Source organism: Nicotiana tomentosiformis, chromosome 10 (genome assembly GCF_000390325.3).
Source record: "Nicotiana tomentosiformis chromosome 10, ASM39032v3, whole genome shotgun sequence".
NCBI lineage: Eukaryota > Viridiplantae > Streptophyta > Magnoliopsida > Solanales > Solanaceae > Nicotiana > Nicotiana tomentosiformis.
This window is the reverse complement of record NC_090821.1, coordinates 7,729,874-7,748,988: the sequence shown is the minus strand read 5'-3', so window position 1 is coordinate 7,748,988 and position 19,115 is coordinate 7,729,874. Positions and strand designations below refer to the sequence as shown.

General features: G+C 40.3%; 1 long non-coding RNA gene across 1 annotated transcript; it reads right to left on the bottom strand.

Moving 5' to 3' along the window:
• Positions 1–15,254: 15,254 nt before the first annotated feature.
• On the bottom strand, positions 15,255–15,662 carry LOC138900550 (uncharacterized). The gene is made up of 3 exons (XR_011411634.1): positions 15,635–15,662; positions 15,472–15,561; positions 15,255–15,387 (listed from the first exon to the last, which is right to left on the bottom strand). It is a non-coding gene; the product is annotated as an uncharacterized lncRNA (long non-coding RNA).
• Positions 15,663–19,115: the final 3,453 nt, after the last annotated feature.

Below are 19,115 nucleotides of genomic sequence, written 5' to 3'. Positions count from 1 at the left end.
AACGCCCTCAAACTCCTTTCCAGTCAAAGAGAAGAAGAAATCAAAGACCTTCGAGCTGATTTGGCCAAGGCTCATCAAGACCAGACCGACCTGACCGAGCAGGTAATGATAATATTAAGAACTCATGGGCTTGATTCAGGATCAGAGGCTAATATTTCGATCTCACAGCTACAGCAGAAACTCGAGACGATCGGGCAGCTTCATGAAGAAGTTGATATAATAAGGGCGAAGACCATGGGATGGAAAGATGGCATGGAGCGTCTTGCTGCAGAAAAAGAGACTATTCGGGCCCAATTGTCATCGACTATAAGCCAACTTCAAGGCATGAAGGAGAAGAGCTCGGTTCAAGCGAGAAGAATTGAGGAACTCGAGGCTCGGTTGGCCTCCGAACTTGCCAAGGCCAAATCTGATGCCGAAAAGGCAAAGTCCTATGCTGATGCATTAGTGGCCGTCTATTGGGCGGATGCTGAAGCTGCTCAGGTACAAGCAAGAGAGGCAGTCGAGACCTCCAATACTCGAGCACATTGGGTTGCTGAACTTGCTAAGTGCTGATCTCGGACGGAGACCCTCAAGGAGGTCCATGCTCGAGGTTTTGACCTCACTGAAGAGATAAAAAGGGCTAAAGAGCTCGAAGCCGATGTTGAAGCCTTGACTTCTGATGATGACGATGAGGATAATGATGATGATGATGGGAGCAAGAGCGGGTCCGAGAGCATGGAGGAGACCGATGGAGAAGAGACCGCCCCCGGGGATAACTAAGAAACTTAGTCCCTTAGTTTCTATTTCGGATGTTGCAAACAATCATGTAAACAATCTTGTAAATATATACAAATATCTTTTCTTTTCCCGTCTTGCCTCTGTTTTATTTTCTGCCTTGTGAAGATTTTGTTTTATTCATGCCTTATGAATGTTTTCATAAGGCTTTAGGCAATTTGATCGAATTCGGACTTTGTAGCCTTTATATCCAAGTGGGCGTATTCGAACTCGAAGTAATGTAGCCCGTAGGCTTAGTAGTCAAGTGAATGATTTCGACCTCGAATTAATGTAGCCTGTAGGCTTAGTAGTCGAGTGAGTGATTTCGAGATCGAAGTAATGTAGCTCGTAGGCTTAGTAGTCGAGTGAGTGATTTCGAACTCGAAGTAATGTAGCCTGTAGGCTTAGTAGTCGAGTGAGTGATTTTGAACTCGAAGTAATGTAGCCCGTAGGTTTAATAGTCGAGTAAGTGATTTCGAACTCGAAGTAATATAGCCCGTAGGCTTAATAGTCGAGTGAGTGATTTCGAACTCTAAGTAATGTAGCCCGTAGGCTTAATAGTCGAGTGAGTGATTTCGAACTCGAAGTAATGTAGCCCGTAGGCTTAGTAGTCGAGTGAGTGATTTCGAACTCGAAGTAATGTAGCCCGTAGGCTTAATAGTCGAGTGAGTGATTTCAAACTCGAAGTAATGTAGCTCGTAGGCTTAATAGTCGAGTGAGTGATTTCGAACTCGAAGTAATGTAGCCCGTAGGCTTAGTAGTCGAGTGAGTGATTTCGAACTCGAAGTAATGTAGCCCGTAGGCTTAATAGTCGAGTGAGTGATTTCGAACTTGAGATGATGTAGCCCGTAGGCTTATTAGTCGAGTGAGTGATTTGAACTCGAAGTAATGTAGCCCGTAGGCTTAATGGTTCAGTGAGAGTTTGCTCAAACTCAAAATAAGAGTAGCCTGTAGGCTTAGAAGTCGAGTGAGTGATTCGAACTCGAGGTAATGTAGCCCATAAAATTAGTCGAGTGAGTACTTGCTCGAACTCGAAGTAATGTAGCCCGTAGGCTTAGTAGTCGAGTGAATGATTCAAACTCGAGGTAATGTAGCCTATAGGCTTAATCGAGTGAGTGCTTGCTCGAACTCGAAGATTTACCTTAATCCTGTTTGCACAATAAATCTCGAAATAGAGGAACTTTTCTTGGATATATCGGTAAAAATCTTTCTTTGTAAGTCATTGTACATGTGTTCATGTTTTGCGTTCAGGGCTCGGGCCAACTACATGAGCATAGTTCGTTTTGACCATTTGGCTCTTACAATATTTTCTATCGGAACCTTGTTGTTATGAAGTAACTTTCTTGCATCGAACTTGATATATTTGGGGGCTAATTCCCCCCCCCCCCCCCCAGTATTCGAGGTCGATTGTAAAGAGGCCTCGGATACTGTCGAATTGTTTCTAAGTTAGCACGATCAATGGTTACCTCATTAAAAACCTTTCCAAAAAACCCGTTTGGGATAAAACCGGTCTAAGGGAAAAAGAGTGCAACGCGTGCTTTCAAACCTAGGGCTTCGTATTGAAGGATGCATCCTTGCTCCTGATCGGACTCCTGCAAGGGTTAGTTTAGAAATATAAACAAATATGGGAGGGTCATACCTTAGCAGTAGTATCGTTTTAGGTGCGATACATTACAATTACTTGATAGTTGATTGACGTTTATAAGACCGAGCTTGTAGGATCCTTTTTCGACGTTTTCGAGAACCTGATATGGTCCTTCCCAGTTTGGACCCAGTTTTCCTTCGTTTGGATTTCGGGTACTGAGGGTGACTTTCCTTAGCACTAAGTCCCCGAGTTTAAAATGACGAATCTTAGTTCTTCGATTATAGTATCTTTCGATCCGCTGCTTTTGGGCGGCCAATCGGACGAGAGTGGCTTCTCGTTTTTCATCCAATAATTCGAGGCTAGTATTCATAGCCTCGTGATTTGACTCTTCTATTGTATATCGAAACCTGACACTGGGTTCTACGACTTCGACTGGAATCAAGGCTTCGGAGCCATATACTAAGGAGAATGGGGTTGCCCCCGTACTGGACTTTGATGTTGTTCAATACGCCCAAAGAACTTCGGGTAGGATTTCTCTCCATTTCTCCTTAGCGTCGTTCAACCTTTTCTTTAGATTTTGAATGATAATTTTGTTCGTCGATTCGGCCTGTCCGTTCACTCTAGGGTGATACGGTGTTGATAATATCCTTTTTATCTTATGGTCTTCGAGGAATTTTGTCACTTTACTGCCGATAAATTATTTCCCATTGTCACACACTATTTTGGCAGGTATCCCAAATCGACATACGATATGATCCCAGATGAAGTCTATAACCTCTTCTCTCTAACTTTTTCGAACGCCTGAGCTTCAACCCATTTAGAGAAATAGTCAATCATAAATAAAATAAACTTATCTTTACCTGGGGGTCGATGGCAGAGGGCCGACGATATCCATTCCCCATTTCATGAATGGCCATGGGGATAGGACTGAGTGAAGTTGCTCTCTGGGCTGATGGATCATCGGTGCAAACCTTTGACATTTGTCACATTTTCGAACAAACTCTTTTGCATCTTTGTCCATATTGATCCAATAATATCCTGCTCTGATTATTTTTCGAACTAATGAATCGGTACCGGAATGATTTCCACAAGTACCCTCGTGAATCTCACGTAGGATGTAATCGGTATCCCTTGGTCCTAAGCATACTGCCAATGGTCCATCGAATGTCCTTCGGTATAATATTCCATCTGCAGTCAATATGAACCGAGCAGCTTTGGTTCGTAGGGCCCTTGAATTTTTAGGGTCCGATGGGAGCTTCCCGTTCTCCAAGTATTCAATATACTTATTCCTCCAATCCCAGGTTAAGCTTGTAGATTTTATCTCGGCGTGACCTTACTCGATCACGGATCTCGAGAGTTGAATGACAGTCCCCGAGCTAATCTCATCTTCCCCGACTGATGATCCCAAATTTGCAAGTGCATCGGCCTCACTGTTTTGTTCTCGAGGTACATGCTGTAAGGTCCATTCTTTGAAACGGTGCAAAGTTACCTGCAGTTTGTCCAAATATCTTTGCATTCTATCTTCTCGAACTTCGAAGGTTTTGTTTATTTGATTTACCACCAGCAAAGAGTCACACTTGGCTTCAATGACTTCTGCTCCCAAGCTTTTAGCTAGCTCGAGACCTGCAATCATGGCCTCATACTCGGCCTCGTTGTTAGTCAACCTAGTAGTTTTGATAGATTGCCTAATAGTGTTACCCGTGGGAGGCTTTAAAATGATGCCTAGCCCGGACCCCTTCACGTTCGAAGCCCCGTCCGTAAAAAGGGTCCATACCCCCGATGATGTACCTGATTTCAATAAGAGTTCTTTTTTAACTTCGGGTACGAGGGTTGGCGTAAAATCAGCCACGAAGTCCACTAAAATTTGAGACTTGATGGCTGTACGGAGTTGATATTCGATATTGTACCCACTGAGTTCAACGGCCCATTTGGCCAATCGGCCTGGTAGTTCGGGCTTGTGCAAAATATTACGAAGTGGGTAAGTGGTTAATACTCATATGGGGTGATATTGAAAGTACGGTCTTAACTTTCTAGAGGCGTTTATCAGTGCAAGTGCCAATTTTTCTAAGTGTGGATATCTAGTTTCTGCTTCTCCGAAGGTTCAACTTACATAATAAACGGGAAATTGCATACCTTGCTCTTCTCGAACTAGGACACCACTTACCGCAATTTCCGATAGTGCCAAGTACAAGCAAAGTTTTTCATTTGTTTTTGGAGTATGAAGTAGTGGTGGGCTCGATAGATATTGCTTTAATTCCTCTAATGCCTGTTGGCATTCCGGGATCCAAGCGAAATCGTTCTTCTTTTTTAGTAGAGAGAAAAATTTGTGACTTCGGTCTGACGACCTTGAAATGAATCGGCCTAATGCAGCAATCCGCCCCATTAGCCTCTGCACAGCATTTACACTGTCCACGATGGCGATGTCTTCGATGGCCTTGATTTTATCGGGGTCAATCTCGATCCCCCTATTTGATACTATGAAGCCGAGGAACTTGCCCGAACCGACCCCGAAAGCACATTTCTCGGGGTTGAGTTTCATGTTGTATTTTCTTAAAATCTCGAATGTTTCGTGCAAATAAGGGTGGCAAGTGGGCCGGTCCAGGCCCGGGATCGCGGGCCAAACGGGCTAAACGGGCCAGGACCGTTTGGCCCGGTTTTAGCGGGCCTGGACCGGTCTCGTGGCCGGGCCGGTCCCTTAGCGGGCCGTTGGGCTGTCAAAAATAGCCGTTGGCTATTTATAAAATAGCCATTTAACTCCCCCAACTTTGTTTTAATCCCAAACTTTTTATAATTACACTTTTCCCTTATTTTCAACTATAAATACTCCATCATTCTTTCATTTTTTCTTTCAAAATCATCAATCTATCACAATCTCTCTCTAATTTTCTTCTATAATTGCTACTATTGCTTACTTTATTGTTACAATTTGTGAAACAATTGTGAAGTTGGTGAATTGAAGTCTTCAACGATAATCAATATCCAACAAGTTGTTCGTCAATTCGGTAAACTCGTTCCAACTCTTAAGTTTTAATATTATAATTTTGTTTGTTTTATTTATTTTCTATTACTTTATTAATTAAGATGGCTTCTTTAAAAAAAAAATTTGGTAAAAATAAGGGAAAATCCAAGAGTGACGAATGTAGTGCTCAATCTGTTCCTCCCCCACTGCCCCGGGCTCCCCGAACCAAACTCCATATATGTCCTACACCTGCTATTCTTGATAGCGATAATAGTTTATTATAATTTACTGGAAGTCAATTTTGCCATAATTTTAGATCTGGTGAACAATTAGACCATGAATTAATGAATGCTCTTTATTCTAATCCAACTATTGATGAAAATGATGACGAGGAAATAGATTTTGATGAAACTCAACCGGATGATGATACACCAACTAGTCATGCTCCTGATGTTAACCCAACTAGTGGTAACCGTGCTAATCTAAATGATGCCCCATTTGATACTCCTGTTACTACCCCTACCTTTTCTAGACAACCTAGCAAACGGACAGAAACATCTCCCGTTTGGCCATTTTTTACTCAACTAATTCGAGAAAATAAGGCTAAGTGTAAAACTTGTGGCACAGAGTTAGTTTTTAAATATTTTGGATCGCAGGGGGGGAGGGGGAGGAGACGGAAACTTTGGCTAGACACATAATGAAACACACTCAAGATAAAGTGAGATATCTTCATATGAAAGCTTTGGCCGAGGGGAAAAGTCTACCTACTCCTAGTCAGGTTGACCCTAGTACCGGTTCAAATCAATTTCAACCGGGAATTAACACTGTTACCGGTGGTATTTTATATTATGATCCAAAAAAAGATTGGGAAAAATTGGCAAAAATGGTAACTGTTATGTGTTTACCCTATAGTTTTCCTTCTGATCCTAACTTTGTGCATTATATTAGAAATTTTTTTTATCCTACTTATAAAGGTTTTCCTCGCATAACCGTAAAGAGCGATATTTATAAATATAAATATGAATATGAACAATATTTGCGCTATTTATTTACTCATATAAATTGCCGTGTTGTTATTACAACTGATATTGGTAGAAGTGGTAACGACTGTGATTACCAGTCATTGGATTGATGAGGATTGGATAATGCAAAAGCGCATTATTTCTTATAGAATAATTAATTCACGTCACACAGGGTAGTTTATTGCTAGCACAATTATAGATATTTGTAGATATTTTTGCATTAGTGATAAAATAATATCAATTTTAATGGATAATGCTACTAGTAACACAAATGCTATAGCCTTGCTTACCACAACGCTAAATCCTACATTTAGTGATATTTTTCATGTTAGATGTATTTGTCATATTTACCATTTAACTGGCTTTTTATGGCTCTTAACTGGCTTTTTTATTCATACTATACTATACTATATAATATATATATGAATATAGCTTTTATTCATACTATACTATACTACATTTAATAAATATACTATACTATATATACATCTTATATATAGTATATAAGATGTATATATAGCTTATCGAATATAACTTATATATATATATGAATATAGCTTTTATATATATATATATATATATATATTATATATACATTTAATATATATAGTATACTATATATACATTTTATATATAGTGTATAAGATATATATATATATATAGCTTATCGAATATAGCTTATATATATATATACATATATACATCTTATATCGATATACTATATATACATCTTATATACTATATATACATCTTATATACTATATATATTCGATATTAAATATTGAATATTAAAATTTAGGATGTTAAATAAAATTTAGGTCACAATTCTATAATAAAATTTATAAAGCATTGCCTTAGATATCTTTTTTAACATCCTTTTGTCTCTAATATCTATTTAATTTTTTTATTAAAAAAAATATATATTGGGCCCACTTAGCCCGTTTAGCCCGCGGGCCGGGACCATTTAGGTCCGGGCCCGTTTAATTTGGGACCGGCCCACTTGCCAGCCCTACCTGCAAATGAGCCAAATGGTCATGTGCGCGCAGGGACTTAACTAGCATGTCATCAATATAAACCTCCATTGATTTACCTATTTGTTCCTCGAACATTTTATTTACTAGGCGTTGGTAAGTAGCTCCTGCATTTTTTAGCCCGAAGGGCATCACATTATAACAATATGTTCCATATTTGGTGACAAATGAAGTCTTTTCCTGGTTTTCCAGGTTCATTTGGATTTGATTATACCCGGAATAAGCATCGAAAAATGTAAGGACCTCGTGGCCGGCCGTGGCATCGAGCATGTGATCGATGTTGGGCAGCGGAAAAGAATCTTTGGGGCATGCCTTGTTTAAATCCTTGTAATCTACACACATTCTAAGTTTGTTCCCTTTTTTAGGGACTGCAACTACATTGGCTAACCATTCGGGATAGTTCACCTCCCGAATGGACCCTATTTTGAGAAGTTTAGTTACCTCGTCCTTTATGAATGCGTGCTTTACCTCGGACCGGGGTTTTCTTTTTTGCTTCACCGGTTTGAACCTAGGGTCCAGGCTTAGCCGATGCGTCGTTATATCCGGTGGGATCCCTGTTTTATCTAAATGGGACCAAGCAAAACAATCTATGTTATCGATAAGAAATTGAATAAGCCTTTTCCTGAGTTCGGGGGTTAATCCCGTTCCCAGGTATACCTTTTGTTCGGGCAAATGCTCGATTAGTATGACTTGCTCCAATTCTTCAATCGTTGATTGGGTAGCGTCGGAATCATCGGGAAGCACGAAGGATCGAGGGGTCCTTTGATCATCATCTTCATCGATCTTCTGATTTTCTGGTTGGGTTAAAGCTGATGTCTGTGATTGCTATTTGGCATCTCGTTCCCCTTTTGAGTCCGATCCCTTTATTAACGAAGGTGAGGATATCGGATTCGCTTCCTCGATGGCAAAAATTTCTCTTGCGGCCGGTTGTTCTCCGTACACTGTTTTGACTCCCCTCGATGTTAGGAATTTAAGAACCTGGTATAGGGTCGAAGGTACAACTCTCATGTTGTGGATCCATGGCCTTCCAAAAAGGGCATTGTACTTCATGTCGCCTTCGATTACGTGGAACTTCGTTTCCTGGATGGTCCCGGCCACGTTTATAGACAGAATTATCTCTCCTTTGGTGGTTTCACATGCCATATTGAATCCATTTTGAACTAGGGTTGCGGGTACGACCTGGTCTTGTAGACCGAGCTGTTCTACAACCTTCAATCTAATGATGTTGGCTGAGCTACCTGGATCAATTAACACACGCTTAGCTTTTATTTTATTCATAAGTACGGATATTACCAGTGCATCGTTTTGAGGTTGTATGACTCCTTCTGCATCTTCATCATTGAAGGACAAAGTTCCTATGGGTGCGTAATCCTGAGTTCGAGGTCGCTTTTCTCTCATAATCGATGTCTTAGTGCGTTTAAGCACCGACCCTTGAGGGGTATCGGCGCCGCCGATGATTATGTGGATGACGTGCTGTGGTTCTTCTTGTTCGTTTTGTTTGCCAAAATCCCTATTTTTGAAATGGTTCTTCGCCATGTCGCTTAAAAATTCTCGAAGGTGCCCTATATTGAATAATCGGGCTACCTCCTCTCTTAGTTGCCTGCAATATTTCGTTCTGTGGCCATGGGTGCCATGATATTCGCACATTTGATTGTGATTCCTCTGGGCAGGATTGGTCTGCATGGGTCGAGGGCATTTAGTGTCTTTGATGCGTCCCATAGCCGACACGATGGCGGATGCATCAATGCCGAAGTTATATTCCGATAACCGTGGTGCTTCCTTAGATCCGGTAGGCCTGTCAAACCCACTTCTGTTCATCAGCACCCGAGACCCTTGACCTCGATCACTTCTTTTGTTGCTTTGTCTGGGCTTACATCTCGATTCATTAATTCTGTGGTTTCCATTATACGGTTGGTATCGGTCCCTAATCGGAACTTGTTCTCGATTGATATCCCTTCGAGCAGCGGGTTCAGACCCCAACTGATCATCTTCGACTCTAATTTTTGATTGGTACCGATTGTGAATGTCGGCCCAAGTGATAGCTGGGTACTCGATCAGGTTATGCTTCAACCGCCGTGAAGCCGTCGAACTTCGTTCGTTCAAACTTTGAGTGAAAGCTTGAACAACCCAATCGTCTGTGAGTGGTGGCAGATCCATTCGTTCCATTTGAAAACGAGATACGAACTCCCTTAGCATCTCGTTATCCTTTTGTCTTACCTTGAACAGGTCCGACTTCCTAGTCTCGACTTTTATAGCCCTGGCGTGTGCTTTTACGAAGGAATCTGCAAGCATAGCAAAAAAATTGATATAATTAGATGGCAAATTATGATACCATATCATTGCTCCTTTTGACAAGGTTTCACTGAATTTTTTCAATAATACGAATTCGATCTCATCATCCTCTAGATCGTTCCCTTTGATGGCACATGTGTATGAGGTGACATGTTCGTTAGGGTCGGTAGTTCCGTTATATTTAGGATTCTCGGGCATGCGAAACTTCTTTGGGATCGGTTTAGGAGCCGCGCTTGGGGGGGGGGGGAGGCTTTTGTATGAATTTTTTGGAATCTAAGCCCTTCAATATTGATGGTGCCTCTGGGATCTGATCAACCCTGGAGTTGTATGTTTCCACCTTTTTGTCGTTTGCTTCGATCCTCCTTTCTCTCGATTCTATTCGTTTGGTCAGTTCTTCGAACATCTTAGCAATTTCGGGATTAGTCCCCGACTCCTGCTCATTTGATTTCACTATAGCTGGTTCCGTTGTATGGGCGATTTCTCGGGGTTGACTAGGCTCCGGCCTGCTCTGTATCTGGGTTTGACTCTGCAACTTAGCTATCACTGCCTATTGAGCTTGCAACATTTCGAAAATCATACGCAAGATGATGTCGTTTTCCTCGATGTTATGGGTATCTCGAGTTGTAGATCGAGTGTCACCATGTATGCTATTTTCAGGCTCAGAATGTAGGTTCGCCTCAATGGCCACATGCGAATTAATGCCTATCGGCACTTCGATTCGAGCTCCAACGGCGTTGACAAGCGGCCTTTCGGTACTAGGTGTCAAGTTGTTGTTCTCATCTTGAAGACCAGCTTCGTTGTCGATAGGTAAGGCCATTTAATTGATAGTTTAGTCGTTGCTAATCCGAAATCAAAGACATTTCCAGAAACAAGCGCATAACGACGTGTTTTTGCAGATTCTTATCAAATAACCACTGTTATCCTTAGCCCCACGGTGGGCGCCAAACTATTTACCCGAAAAACAGATAGAGTTGAATTTATACGTAGTTCTAAGGATATGTGGTATAACTTAACACAAATCGTAAGGATAAATTGAAAGTATCAAATACGGATTGTAAAGAATGAAAAATACACAAGGTTGGAAAGAAGATGATTTAAGGACTAAGCAAGATGAATCAATCTATTAAGTCCAAAAGAATAACCCTTCAATATAGGAGTGTATAGTCTTTTAGTTACAATGTAAGCAAAAGCTTGGTCCTTACAGAAATAATAACCATCCCCTTTACAGTAGAGGGATCTTACTTTTAGATATAATTAAAAATACATAGTGGGAGACCCATGATAAATCAGCTTTTCCATAATTCCTGCTAGGATTCTCTCCTCTAGTGGGATTGCAACGGCTCTTGTCTATGAGCTCGATATTGACTCGAGCTCTCGGTCTTGACTCGAGCTCTCGATCTTGACTCGAGCTCGATTCTGACTCGGATCTTTGTATTGATTCAGGGTCAGTGTTGGTCGGTCTCTGCCTCATAAGCTTGATAACTTCACTTTGCATCACAGTTCGACTTGGATTCGAGCTCGATAATGACATCGAGCTCGACATTGATCGATCCCTCGGGCTCGAAGCTTGGTGACCTGACTTCAGACCTTAACCTGATACTATGAAAATGCTTCTCCGATCCAATGTATTACCATTTAAACCAGTTTGTACGAAGGACTAATCGGTTTTTACCGTATACAGACATATTATTATTTTCTTCCATTACTCCATTTTTTTAACAAAAGAAAAAGAAAGAGGAAGTTCAGCTATTGAAATAGAGATATATTTGAACAAGCCTGTGAGATCATTGTGTTCAGAGAAAATTTTGAGAACTTCTGAAAAACAAAGAGGAAGTCCAGAATCTCCGTCAATTTTCATTCTTGGCAACGGAGGTTGATAATATACAATTGAAGCTTAACCTCTGTAAGACATCAAAAAATGGACCAAAAAAGCTAACTTGCAATTTTGGTGACAAATTATTGAGTTTATTGTTATGCTCACACAAATATACTTCAAATGCTCTGCATTGATCTTACAAGATCATGCCACAATAACACAACATTTATTACCTAATGAAATCCGCGACGTAATTGCCATGTTTGTCTTTTGTCTTTGTCCTCAATTTTTATTGTGGTCTATGATAATATTCTAAGACTCATATGTTACCCGTACTTCTCAACAATTTACAGAAATAGTCTGGGAATGGAAAACAGAACTTCGAAGTGGTCGTGTTGCTAGTTAATAGTAGATGGTGAACAATTTGGCATTAGTTTGAACTAAAAATCACGTTAGAGGGGCTGTGGATGTATTTGGTCATAACAATAAGCAAACTAATGACCAAAATATAAAATTAATACAACTAAGAAAACTAGCACGACCTTGTATCCATATATCTGTAAGATGCAGCAAGTAAATAAAGCATAAAAGTGGAATGTTGGCAGTTTGCATTTCCTTGGAAGAGCAAATGTGATGTGCTTGAAGGACATACTTTCTTCTTGGTGACACTGAGAGACCAATGTACTTGACACATTTTTATCATCAAAATAAGGTTCCATTGCCTTTGGTGGTAGAATCTTGATAACTAATTTGCTTGTAGATGGCAAGATTATCCAAGTGTCAAAACCAATCATAAAGAGGCAGCACTGTACTGTACTGTAAAGGACAAGGTGAGTACTAGAACAATCAACTGAGAAGCTAAGATCACCAACACTGTATGGTACAAGCACGTTGAATTTTTACAAATTTCCGGTGTTCTTTTCTCATAGCAGCAGGTTTCATACCATAAGTTCTTTAGACAACCAAAATAGCATGTGTAGAACTGACCCATCCAGATATGATACTAGCTGAGGCCTCTGCATCTGAAGCTAGAACTTCACAATCCATGTTAATGGCCCAATGTCTCACTGCACCCTTGACATCCTGGCAACAAGGAATCTTTGTACAAGGTACGAGAATCAAAACAAGGTCACCTTCCAAAAGAACCCATGGTGTCAAATCTTTATTTGTTTGGACGATATATGAATCAAAGATTCTATATCCAGGGGCAACACCACTTAACCTCTTTACTATATTTGTAGCATCTTTTACAAATGTGTTTCTTTCCCATGCAACCCGATCAACCTCTTTAGCAAATAGACTGGTATAGTTTTGTCGCTCGGCTGCTCCGTCAGAGAAATAAACTATGAAAATACAGTGAACTGCTGAAAATTGAATGCCATTATGTTTACCTATTACTTCAAATAAGTGTTGAGCATGTTCCATCCAGGCTTCCTTAAAACAAGTTGTGCTGCAAATGACGGAGCAGTAATGGAGATTTAAACCTAGTAGATTCTCTCGCAACCTTTTAAGAAAAATAACACTCTCATTTGATCCCATGGAGCAACCTGATAAGAAAAAGACCTCCAAACTTGCATCTGCGACCTTCTTGTTCCCCTTCAAAATTCAGCAATTCCAAAGTCTCATCATGTAGTCTAGCCAATAAGAGCACCACTAGATCTATCAAGTTCAAACAGTCACCAAGAATCACCTTAAAATGTCCTGCTCCATAATGGAAGCATACTTGCTGGAAATAAGAAATATCCGATAGTCTCCATATGGCACATGTTGCCTGAATAGATTTTTGTTGTGCTTAAGCCCAAGTGGCTAACAAGCATAAAATACAATGTAGAGGACTTAAACTCTTTATAAATAAGTAATTACGTATTTGAATAGGAGCAAAACTGAATAATTAGCACATTTTCTGTTAAATAGCTACAATGCCCTAACGTAGTCAAGAGATATCAACCTCTTATATATTGATGTGAACTTTGCAAAAAAATGAAATATTTTCTGATAATTCGGTTGAAAAAAAAAATTGTAACAAAGTGAAAAATCTTTTTTTCAGGTGATTGAAACATAATTCTTCTTTTGAAACAAATAAATCAAATTGTCGCAAGAATCTGTTACACAAGAAGAAAGATCTGAATTCACAGTTTTTGGCAGTGCTTGTGTTAGTTTTATCCAAACCTGTTGAGGTTGTTCTTGGACCAAAATACAATTTGGCCTGGCACTTTAACTTTTAGAAAACCACAAAATACTCGTTAGATCAAGCATTTTGAAGGTTTGGTGGAGAAGCCAAATCTCTTCGTTAAAAATAAAAAATGTGTTACTATTGGATAGTGAAACAAAACTACCATTTCGAGAGATAAGAGGATAGAACTAAAGCAACCTCAAATGTAACAACAAGATTTAGGAGCATCGTAGAGAAGCATACTTGCTACTATCTTCTGAATTTCTCACAAATAACAGCTTTAATTAGCCTAAGATAGCTCAACTATAGTTAGCTTGGTTTTCTGACTGTCGCTTCATCTTCACTGCTTTCTTAGAAGAATCCTTTTCTTGTCCCACAGCAGAAGCTCCACTTCATCATCAGAACTTTCGTCGCTGCTGCAATCAAAAAGTTCATCCTCATCACTTTTGTCTGTATCATTATCACTGGTAGCCAGATTGATTACGGGTTGGTAACCTGCTATTGCGGATTCAGCAGCTGACACAACCTCCTGTGTGTGAAGCTCCGCGACACCCAACATTAAGTCCATCTCTATGTATTCAGATTCTTCACCGGTAAGAGCTTCAATATCATATTTCTGAGGATTGTTCTTAGCAGCAAGCTCCAGGTTTTTATTATCTTAAGAAAGGACTCCCAAGAAATCCTTGATCCTTCATAGAATTTGGCTTTTGGGCACAAAAGAGATGTCGGGTTTCTCATCAGGTTTCAAATTTTGGGATTGAATTCCGGCATCTCTATTGCAGAAGAGAAGTTATGATTCCAAGGGCGAGGCTTCAGCCTCCAAATGAAGCAGATCTTTGTTGTTTGACTGCATTGGCTAAAACTTTTCAGCAAGCGGAGAAAGTAGCCTGCAAATCAGAACCAAGGGCAACCACTTGATGATCTCCTATATGGTATAACAGAACGCCAAATTTCTGTTGCATTTGAATTAGATTTTCTGATTGTCAGAAAACGGGTTGGAATAGTGAAATCCAAACTTCAAAATTGTAGAAATAGGAAAACAACACATCCATTTGAGAATGCAAGCCAACAAAAGCATACAAATAGAGTTATGGACTAGAGGTTTAGTTATAAGAAGGAAGGAGTGAGAAAGTAGGAGGAGAGCAAATATTTATTTAGTAAACAATATCAATTTTAAGACTCTTGACTTCTCCATGGGCTCTGATGAAACAACAGAGAAGCACTTGATAGCCGGGCAGGTATACTAGTTGGATTAGCCCGCGCTGTGCCCGGACCCAATTATCATAGCCAATTTTAAATGATTTAGAAACTACCTAAAACACAACTAATAGGAAGGAATGTATAATTATTACTATGCTCTGTATATGGGGGCTGAGAATTGATCTCTCGAGGAAGACCAAAATCAGCAAATTTTATTGTATCTTTTGAAACCAACAAGTTCTTTGTACAACAGTATAAATACATGTCATATAAGAATCCGGAAAATTGGAAAAAACATTCTGATGAAATGCCATAAAATGCAAGTCAGGACTGCAATTCAGATCCAAAATAATTTGAACTTCAACTCTGCAAGGGAAATGTGGTCAAATTAACTCAAAGAGAATTAGCCATGATCACTTGGCTTAAGGTCGCGATGAAAATATCCTCGTTGATGCATGTATGCAAGACCTTGAAATATTTGGAAGCAACAGTTTCTTACTTCTGATTCTAAGAAAAGTTTAGGCCTGTCCTTCATAAGGTGATATAAGTTGCACTTCTGAGAAAAGTCCAGATGGAGTTAGATAAGTAAATATAACTTATTTATAAAAAAAAATACAGATGGTCAAGTACCACCACATACCATGTATTCGAACACAAAGCATAAAATGTCATTCTCCCTAATCACTTTTTTGAGCGTAACGATATTTGGATGTATCATTTTCCTCAACGACTGCAAATAAGCATTAATCATATTCGAATGAGGAAAAGGCAAGGGTAACTATTAAGGCAGAATATCATTTTACCTTGACTTCTCTCAAGTTTATGCATGCAATAGAATCAAGCTCATCAAAGAAGAGGACACAAGGTGCAAATTGTCTAGCTTTATTGAAAATTTCCCTAACATTTGCCTTACTCTCCCTGAACCACATAGTGAGCAGTTCAGGCCCTTTAATATGGCTGTTTACAATTGAATTTTACATGTTGATGGATGTACAGTTCAAATTTTACAAGCTGATTTATACTAACTTCTTGGAGATATAGATTTTAAAGAGTCTCTACAATCTACTTGAAGGCTCCATAGATTGGAGAATTGCGGAATCATCAGAAGATGTTTCCTGCTTGAGCTTTCAACTCACAATCTGTTAAAATATAGATAATGAAACAAGAGTAAACAACTCCACAAGTATCTCTTGCACCAAAACGGGTGATTAGCTGATTAAGAATTAATTGATCGATATGTAAGATACTTAGCTCAAAATGTAGATGAAACGATAGATTCAAGGAGTCCGGGATCAAGGTTTCCGGGCGCAATGATGATAAGATTCACAAGCGAGAGAAAAAAGATAGCAGATCGTTGTATAGAATGTATCGAATGTATTCCAAAAAAAATCCCCCTACAATGATGGTTGAACCTATTATTTATAGCTCAGTGGGCGTAATGGTCGGGCCCACCACTAATGACAATTATTGGAATACGATAATGAAAAACTAACGGTAAACATAAATGCTCAGATCTCATTAATTATTCATTGTTGTGGAATATTCTTCGGTAAATGCTACCGGGCGTAGCATGCTTAATCCCTTTACGGACTTGTCCCTTTTCGGCGACACACGAGATGATTGTGCCCGGTTTTACATTCCTCCCGGTTTTGACTCCATGTGTCCTCTTCTCAGACGGCTACATAACATACCATATTTTACCCAATACAGATAGTCCCCATGCTTTCCGGTGACATAACTTTGTGTTGCCGGGAAGTTGGTGAGAATCTTCTTTTGGTGGGAATCACTATAATTCCTTTTGTAGGTCATTGGCGGTTGATTAGACGTCTTCCCCTCCGCATTTAATGCCTAGAACACACATCCTCTTATGATTCAGCACGTCTTCCACTGATTCTCGAGGTAATTTAGAGCCAAGTATTTTAGCTGCCTAAAGCTTCACCTATACGTATCAACTCCCTTCTCTTTTGTATTTTACCAGTTGCTTGATCTTCAAACCTGTATTCTTACTCTTCATTTCTTCTTTACCTCCTCCCATACTTAGAATGTTTTATTCCCTTCTTGTAATGGCTTCTTCATCTAAACGTTCTGGCTCTTCGAAAAGTAAAAGCAAAAATGAATATTCTGCTCCTCCAACAGTGAGTTTCATAATCCCCAAAAGACTTAGTGTTTCGAAGTATTTTGAGGATAAATTCCCTACTAATAACCCCCGTACATGGGCGGTTAGCAGGTACCCATCTTCTATTCGTCCTTCTAGTATTCCTACTGTGAAGGAAGACTGCCGCTGCCCAAATTTGGACATCATCGCTCCCGATCTATCGGAGCGAGTGACCTTTCCAAAGAGGGTTTCACATATTTGTATACGTATCCTTTTACCTTGGGTACGTTTTCTTTGACTGGGGAATTTGATTCTATGATAGTGGAATTTTGTCTCCGCTATCAGGTATGTTTGCCATAGGTAAGCCCCTCTGTGTGGAGGACGGTTGCCTGCCTCCGGCTCTTGTATTTTGAAATCGGAGAAGAGTTGTACTTGGCCCACATGATGAATTTGTATTCACCCAAGATCTTCCGCGAGGGGATAATAAATCTTTGCAAGCATGGTCACCATGCTTTGATATCAAGCATGTATGATGATAACGACCGAGTGTGGATGGAACGATTTATTGCAGTTGCCTCCGGTGACATCATTCCAACAACGGCCTTATCCTTTCCAGTTTCTTGGAACTGTTCCCATAAGTTTCTTTCAATACCTTCTCCTCTCCAAAATGCCTTTTATGCCTGTATTGATCTTTCAACTCCTGTATGCTATAGCGATCCGATGGGTCCCACCGATGGTAGAAGGCTTGGAACGGTAGGTTCAAAAGATCTTGAACATCACCACGCCTGAAATTCGCCTGTGGAAAGAGTTGTCTATTAAATACGGGTGGAAGGCCAAAAAGCATGGTAATTATAACTTGCTTTGCTTCAGTTTTTGTATATGTGAATTTTGGCTAAAACTCCTAACTTATTTGCCAAATTAGGTCTACCCCCGGGCTCGGTCGAGATCCCCGAAGAGGATGTTTTGGCTGACCCTGTTGATGCGGCGAGGCTGCTCCAGAAGGCTCTTGCTCGAGCGGGTGCCTCCGGTTCTGCATTGAGTCCCTGGCCAGAGAATAAGCAATCAAAAAGAAGGCATTCCTCTGCGGACGGGATGAAGAATAAGAGGGCAAAGATTGATGCCCCCGAATCATCTCCGATGGCAACGTTGGTCGGTCCTCCCTCCGGACCGGTCATAAATACCATAGTGATTGATGATGAAGAAGCTAGTGATGAGGAAGCTTCTCTACATAGAAGACAACGATCCTTATCCTCTTAACGGGATGCTCAACCTGTTGATGTAGTCACATCCGCCGATTGTTTGATTCTTCATTTGCCTGGGAATACCTGAAAGTGGGCTCCCCCACTTCCACCGGTATCAAAGCCTCTGCGCTGTACACAAGGGAAAAAGGCGTTTCTCATGTGCTTGATTTGACAGTTGTTCGATAGGCCTATAGTACGCCCGGTAATTCCTCGGGCCAGTGGCCTTTTGCTGTTTCTAGCCTCTTTTTTAGATTTTGCATAATTATTTTGTTTGTTGAATCCGCTTGTCCGTTTGTGCTTGTATGGTTTGGTGACGAGGTAATCCTTTTTATCTTCAAATCTTCAATGAATTTTGTGACTTTTGCACCGATAAACTGTGGCCTGTTGTCGCACGCAATTTCCTTAGGTATTCCGAACCTGCATACTATATTCTCCCATAGGAAGTTGACCACTTCGCGTTCGCCGATCTTTTGGTAAGGACCTGCTTCCACCCATTTAGAAAAATATTTAGTGAAAATTAAAAGAAATCTTACCTTTCCCAGAGCCGGTGGTAGAGATCCGACGATGTCCATCCCCTATTTCATGAATGGCCATGGGGACAGAATTGAATGTAATGGTTCTGCTGGTTGATGTACCAGAGGTGCGTGGCGTTGGCACTTATCACATTTTTGTACAAAGTGTTTGGCATCTATATCCATACGAGGCCAATAATATCCCGCCCGGACTAATTTCAGCACCAAAGAATTTGCGCCCGAGTGGTTACCACATATTCCTTCGTGGATTTCTCTGATGATGTAGCTGGCTTCAGACGCTCCTAAGCATCAGGATAGCGGGCCTTGGAATGCTTTTCTGTACAACTGCCCTTTCTCGAAGCTGTATCGCACTGTTTTAGTGCGCAATGCTCTCGATGCCTTAGGGTCTTTGGGTAGTTTCCTGTATTCGAGATAA